This window comes from Manis pentadactyla, chromosome 13, assembly GCF_030020395.1.
Source record: "Manis pentadactyla isolate mManPen7 chromosome 13, mManPen7.hap1, whole genome shotgun sequence".
Lineage (NCBI taxonomy): Eukaryota > Metazoa > Chordata > Mammalia > Pholidota > Manidae > Manis > Manis pentadactyla.
The window spans coordinates 56,111,856-56,119,164 of NC_080031.1; the positions used below are offsets into that span (position 1 = coordinate 56,111,856).

General features: G+C 41.5%; 1 pseudogene; it reads left to right on the forward strand.

The window, feature by feature from the left end:
* Nucleotides 1-306: 306 nt before the first annotated feature.
* Nucleotides 307-5,896, forward strand: LOC130680422 (olfactory receptor 13G1-like; annotated as a pseudogene).
* The last annotated feature ends 1,413 nt before the right edge of the window (nucleotides 5,897-7,309 follow it).

Consider the following 7,309-nt stretch of genomic DNA (forward strand, 5'->3'; position numbering starts at 1 on the left):
ATATTTGAAGGCATTTACTTTTTCCTATCTTTTCCTTCTCGACTTCTGGCTTCAGTTTATTGCAGTCATAAATGGAAAACATGCATCAGGAAATGGTGTGCATCTGGAGAACAGAGGCTCTTGTGTGAAAGACAGAGCCCCAGCAGAGGGAATTCCTGCTAAGAAGTTGTATGGATTCAAATACTCAAATCACTCAGCTCTCTCACACCTGTCCCCATTAAATTTCCTAATAAAAGAACCCTAATTGAAAAGCTTTAATTACTAGTTGTTCACTCTCTGCCATGCCTGCCATTTAATGAAAGCAAGATGAACAGCAGCATTGTCACCAACTTCGTAATTCTGGGCCTCTCCCAAAAGTCTGAGCTTTGAGCAGTTCTTTTCCTCGTGTTTCTCTTCATCTGTCTAGTGGCTTTTCTTGGCAATATGCTCATTGTCATCACCATAATCTGTAACGCCACATTGCACACCCCCAGTACGTTCTCCTGTTGGCGCTGGCTATCATGGATATCATCTGCACAACAAGCATTCTGCCGAAGATGCTGGAGACTTTGCTCGCTTCAGGGCAGACCATTTCATACGAGGGCTGTATGACCCAGCTCTTCTTCTTCACATGGTCCCTGGGGGCCGAGATGGCTCTCTTCACAGCCATGGCCTATGACCACTCTGCAGCTGTCTGTTTCCCTCTTCGCTACAGGGCCAACACGAAGCACCATGTGCGGGTGGCCTTGCTTGATCATGGCTATTGCAGTGACCAACTCCTGGGCACACACAGGGCTCCTCCTGAGGCTGACCGTCTGTGGGCCAAACACCATTAACCACTTCTTCTGCGAGATACCCCCTTTGCTGGCTCTGTCCTGCAGCCCGGTGGGAATCAACGAGGTGATGGTTTGTGTTGCTGATACCACCCTGGCCGTAGGAGACTTTGCCCTGACCTGCATCTCCTACAGCTTTATCATTGCTGCCATCTTCCGCATCCGCACAGCAGAGGGCAAGAGGAAGGCTTTCTCTACATGCTCAGCCCACCTGACCGTGGAGTCCCTCTACTACTTCCCTGTGATCTACACCTATATCCGCCCTGCTTCCAGCTACGCATTTGAAAGGGACAAGGTGGTAGTTGCGCTCTGTACTCTTGTGACCCTTGCATTAAACCCAATTGTGTACAGACAGGGATTCAGAAAGTCTTTGCAGTTCTGAAACATTAATGGTTTCAACAGGAAGCATCAATTCTCTACTCTAGAGTCATCTTCTCGATGTCTGAGATTTTACTGATCTTTCATAGTTACCTTCAACCTAAGTCTTGCTGTTCTCTCCTATGAGAAAGAATGTTCACTCCACTGTAAAATATTGAACCACTGTTGTAAGGATAGTATGTGTTAAATTTACTTGAAACTTAACTTTAAACTAGGTAACATGCAAACATTCTTAGAAAGCTCACTACATTTTGGAACTTTTATCAAAATTAAATGTCTTTTGCTGGAAATAATCCAAATGACTTAAAAGCAAAGTAATTTCACTGTATATTTTTAATGCAATACAACCTAATGCCAAGAAATTCAAAATGTCTTTGACTGGATATTAGATCATAGCATTTAGGAAGTGTTTTTGTTGTTATGTACAAAAAAGAGTTTTTGTTTCTCAGAGATACATTGTAAACTATGTGCACATTAAATGATAAAATATGTGATATAATAGGTGAAGGCAATATGCCATCCATTTTTGATAATCATTTCTGAAATTTGTTTACTATGTTTTTCATGAATTGAAAAAGCAAAACTTCATGTGGCAAAATCATTTTAAAAATTCCACTTCATTTTAAATGTTCTCTAAAAATTAACTGCTTAGCAGTTTGTGAACTTTTGTCTGAAAATATGCCACATGATTTAGATTTTGAGAGAGGGAACGAACTTTACCACAGGAATTTAAAAAGTAATAATAATCCAGAAAAGAGCTCTTCAACTAATGGTTAGCCTTACATAGTTCTTTTACATAATATTTTTTAGAGACAGAATTTAATATTGGGAACATATTTTCTGTGATGTATCTTTCCTTCACTCACAAAAATAAGTATTTGAGTATTTTCTTAAGAAAATAGAATTGGAGGAGGGGCGGAAGATGGCGGCGTGAGTAGAGTAGCGGAAATCTCCTCCCAAAACAACATGTATCTATGAAAATATAACAAAGACAACCCTTCCTAGAATAAAGACCAGAGGACACAGGACAATATCCAGACCACATCCGCACCTGAGAGAACCCAGCGCCTCGTGAAGGGGGTAAGATACAAGCCCCGGCCCCGCGGGAGCCGAGCGCCCCTCCCCCCAGCTCCAGGCGGGAGAAGAGCAGGCAGAGCGGGAGGGAGACGGAGCCCAGGACTGCCGAACACCCAGCCCCAGCCATCCGGGCCAGAGTGCAGGGCGCTCGATACTAGGAAAACAGGGCAGCAAGAACAGTGAGCAGGCACTGGAGGCTGGGCGACAGAGGGCATAAGAAAAGCGCGCGACCATTTTTTTTTTTTTGCTTTTTTGCTGTTTTGTTTTGGCGAGCACTTTTTGGAGGTCTTAAAGGGATAGGGACCCCAATACTAGGGAAACAGGGCAGGAAGAACAGTGAGCAGGCACTGGAGGCTGGGCGACAGAGGACATAAGAAAAGCACGCGACCATTTTTTTTGCTTTTCTGCTGTTTTGTTTTGGCGAGCGCTTTTTGGAAGTCTTAAAGGGATAGGGACCCCAATACTAGGGAAACAGGGCAGCAAGAACAGTGAGCAGGCACTGGAGGCTGGGCGACAGAGGACATAAGAAAAGCGCGCGACCATTTTTTTTTTGCTTTTTTGCTGTTTTGTTTTGGCGAGCGCTTTTTGGAAGTCTTAAAGGGATAGGGACCCCAATACTAGGGAAACAGGGCAGAAAGACCGGTAATCAGAGGCCTGAGGCTGGCACCGGAGAATAAAGAAAAACGAACGACCACCCCCCTTTTTTTTTTTTTTTTTTATTAAAAACTTTTTTTTTTTTTTTTAATTAAAAAATTTTTTTTTCTTATTTATTTATTTTTTTTTTTGTGGTCGTTGTTTTGTTTTGGCGGGTGCTTTTTGGAAGTCTTAAAGGGGCAGGGCGGGTCACTTAATCCAGAGGTAGGGAATCCGGGGATCTCTGGGCACCCTAACCCCTGGGCTGCAGGGAGCAGGCACGCCCCTTACGGAGATAAATAGCCTCCCAGCTGCTCCTGCTCCAACGCGACTCCACCATTTTGGAGTAGCTGCCCGAGCCAGGCCACGCCCACGGCAACAGCGGAGATTAACTCCATAGCAGCCGAGCAGGAAGCAGAAACCGTGTCTGCACGCAGCTGCGCAGCACAAGCCACTAGAGGTCGCTGTTCTCCCAGGAGAGGAGGGCCACAAACCAACAAGAAAGGAAGTCCTTCCAGCCGTCACTCGTCCCAGTTCTGCAGACTATTCCTATCACCATGAAAAGGCAAAGCTACAGGCAGACAAAGATCACAGAGACAACACCAGAGAAGGAGACAGACCTAACCAGTCTTCCTGAAAAAGAATTCAAAATAAGAATCATAAACATGCTGACAGAGATGCAGAGAAATACGCAAGAGAAATGGGATGAAGTCCGGAAGGAGATCACAGATGCCAGAAAGGAGATCGCAGAAATGAAACAAACTCTGGAAGGGTTTATAAGCAGAATGGATAGGATGCAAGAGGCCATTGATGGAACTGAAATCAGAGAACAGGAACGCATAGAAGCTGACATAGAGAGAGACAAAAGGATCTCCAGGAATGAAATAATGTTAAGAGAACTGTGTGACCAATCCAAAAGGAACAATATCCGTATTATAGGGGTCCCAGAAGAAGAAGACAGAGGAAAAGAGATGGAAAGTATCTTAGAAGAAATAATTGCTGAAAACTTCCCCACACTGGGGGAGGAAGTAATCGAACAGACCACGGAAATACACAGAACCCCCAACAGAAAGGATCCAAGAAGGACAACACCAAGACACATAATAATTAAAATGGCAAAGATCAAGGACAAGGAAAGAGTGTTAAAGGCAGCTAGAGAGAAAAAGGTCACCTATAAAGGGAAACCCATCAGGCTAACGTCAGATTTCTCAACAGAAACTTTACATGCCAGAAGAGAATGGCATGATATATTTAATACAATGAAACAGAAGGGCCTTGAACCAAGGATACTGTATCCAGCACGAATATCATTCAAATATGATGGTGGGATTAAACAATTCCCAGACAAACAAAAGCTGAGGGTATTTGCTTTCCACAAACCACCACTAGAGAACATCTTACAGGGACTGCTCTAGATGGGAGCACTCCTAGAAAGAGCACAGCACAAAACACCCAAAATATGAAGAATCGAGGAGGAGGAACAAGAAGGGAGAGAAAAAAAGAATCTCCAGACAGTGTATATAACAGCTCAATAAGTGAGCTAAGTTAGGCAGTAAGATACTAAAGAGGCTAACCTTGAACCTTTGGTAACCACGAATTTAAAGCCTGCAATGGCAATAAGTACATATCTTTCAATAGTCACCCTAAATGTTAATGGGTTGAATGCACCAATCAAAAGACACAGAGTAACAGAATGGATAAAAAAGCAAGACCCATCTATATGCTGCTTACAAGAAACTCACCTCAAACCCAAAGACATGTACAGACTAAAAGTCAAGGGATGGAAAAACATATTTCAAGCAAACAACAGTGAGAAGAAAGCAGGGGTTGCAGTACTAATATCAGACAAAATAGACTTCAAAACAAAGAAAGTAACAAGAGATAAAGAAGGACACTACATAATGATAAAGGGCTCAGTCAAACAAGAGGATATAACCATTCTAAATATATATGCACCCAACACAGGAGCACCAGCATATGTGAAACAAATACTAACAGAACTAAAGGGGGATATAGACTGCAATGCATTCATTCTAGGAGACTTCAACACACCACTCACCCCAAAGGATAGATCCATTGGGCAGAAATTAAGTAAGGACACGGAAGCACTGAACAACACAGTAGAGCAGATGGACCTAATAGACATCTATAGAACTCTACATCCAAAAGCAGCGGGATATACATTCTTCTCAAGTGCACATGGAACATTCTCCAGAATAGACCACATACTAGGTCACAAAAAGAGCCTCAGAAAATTCCAAAAGATTGAAATCCTACCAACCAACTTTTCAGACCACAAAGGCATAAAACTAGAAATAAACTGTACAAAGAAAGCAAAGAGGCTCACAAACACATGGAGGCTTAACAACACGCTCCTAAATAATCAATGGATCAATGACCAAATCAAAATGGAGATCCAGCAATATATGGAAACAAATGACAACAACAACACTAAGCCCCAACTTCTGTGGGACGCAGCAAAAGCAGTCTTAAGAGGAAAGTATATAGCAATCCAAGCATATTTAAAAAAGGAAGAGCAATCCCAAATGAATGGTCTAATGTCACAATTATCGAAATTGGAAAAAGAAGAACAGATGAGGCCTAAGGTCAGAAGAAGGAGGGACATAATAAAGATCAGAGAAGAAATAAATAAAATTGAGAAGAATAAAACAATAGCAAAAATCAATGAAACCAAGAGCTGGTTCTTCGAGAAAATAAACAAAATAGATAAGCCTCTAGCCAGACTTATTAAGAAGAAAAGAGAGTCAACACAAATCAACAGTATCAGAAACGAGAAAGGAAAAATCACGACGGACCCCACAGAAATGCAAAGAATTATTGGAGAATACTATGAAAACCTATATGCTAACAAGCTGGGAAACCTAGGAGAAATGGACAACTTCCTAGAAAAATAAAACCTTCCAAGATTGACCCAGGAAGAAACAGAAAATCTAAACAGACCAATTACCAGCAACGAAATGGAAGCGGTAATCAAAAAACTACCAAAGAACAAAACTCCCGGGCCAGATGGATTTACCTCAGAATTTTATCAGACATACAGGGAAGACATAATACCCATTCTCCTTAGAGTTTTCCAAAAAATAGAGGAGGAGGGGATACTCCAAAACTCATTCTATGAAACTAACATCACCCTAATACCAAAACCAGGCAAAGACCCCACCAAAAAAGAAAACTACAGACCAATATCCCTGATGAACGTAGATGCAAAAATACTCAACAAAATATTAGCAAACCGAATTCAAAAATACATCAAAAGGATCATACACCATGACCAAGTGGGATTCATCCCAGGGATGCAAGAATGGTACAACATTCGAAAGTCCATCAACATCATCCACCACATCAACAAAAAGAAAGACAAAAACCACATGATCATCTCCATAGATGCTGAAAAAGCATTTGACAAAGTTCAACATCCATTCATGTTAAAAACTCTCAGCAAAATGGGAACAGAGGGCAAGTACCTCAACATAATAAAGGCCATCTATGATAAACCCACAGCCAACATTATATTGAACAGCGAGAAGGTGAAAGCATTTCCTCTGAGATCGGGAACTAGACAGGGATGCCCACTCTCTCCACTGTTATTTAACATAGTACTGGAGGTCCTAGCCACGGCAATCAGACAAAATAAAGAAATACAAGGAATCAAGATTGGTAAAGAAGAAGTTAAACTGTCACTATTTGCAGATGACATGATACTGTACATAAAAAACCCTAAAGACTCCACCGCAAAACTACTAGAACTGATATCGGAATACAGCAAAGTTGCAGGATACAAAATCAACACACAGAAATCTGTGGCTTTCCTGTATACTAACAATGAACCAATAGAAAGATAAATCAGGAAAACAACTCCATTCACAGTTGCATCAAAAAAATAAAATACCTAGGAATAAACCTAACCAAAGAAGTGAAAGACTTATACTCTGAAAACTACAAGTCACTCTTAAGAGAAATTAAAGGGGACACTAACAGATGGAAACTCATCCCATGCTCGTGGCTAGGAAAAATTAATATCGTCAAAATGGCCATCCTGCCCAAAGCAATATACAGATTTGATGCAATCCCTATGAAACTACCAGCAACATTCTTCAATGAACTGGAACAAATAATTAAAAAATTCATATGGAAACACCAAAGACCCCGAATAGCCAAAGCAATCCTGAGAAAGAAGAATGAAGTATGGGGGATCTCACTCCCCAACTTCAAGCTCTACTATAAAGCCATAGTAATCAAGACAATTTGGTACTGGCACAAGAGCAGAGCCACAGACCAATGGAACAGACTAGAGAATCCAGACATTAACCCAGACATATATGGTCAATTAATATTTGATAAAGGAGCCATGGACATACAATGGCGAAATGACAGTCTCTTCAACAGGT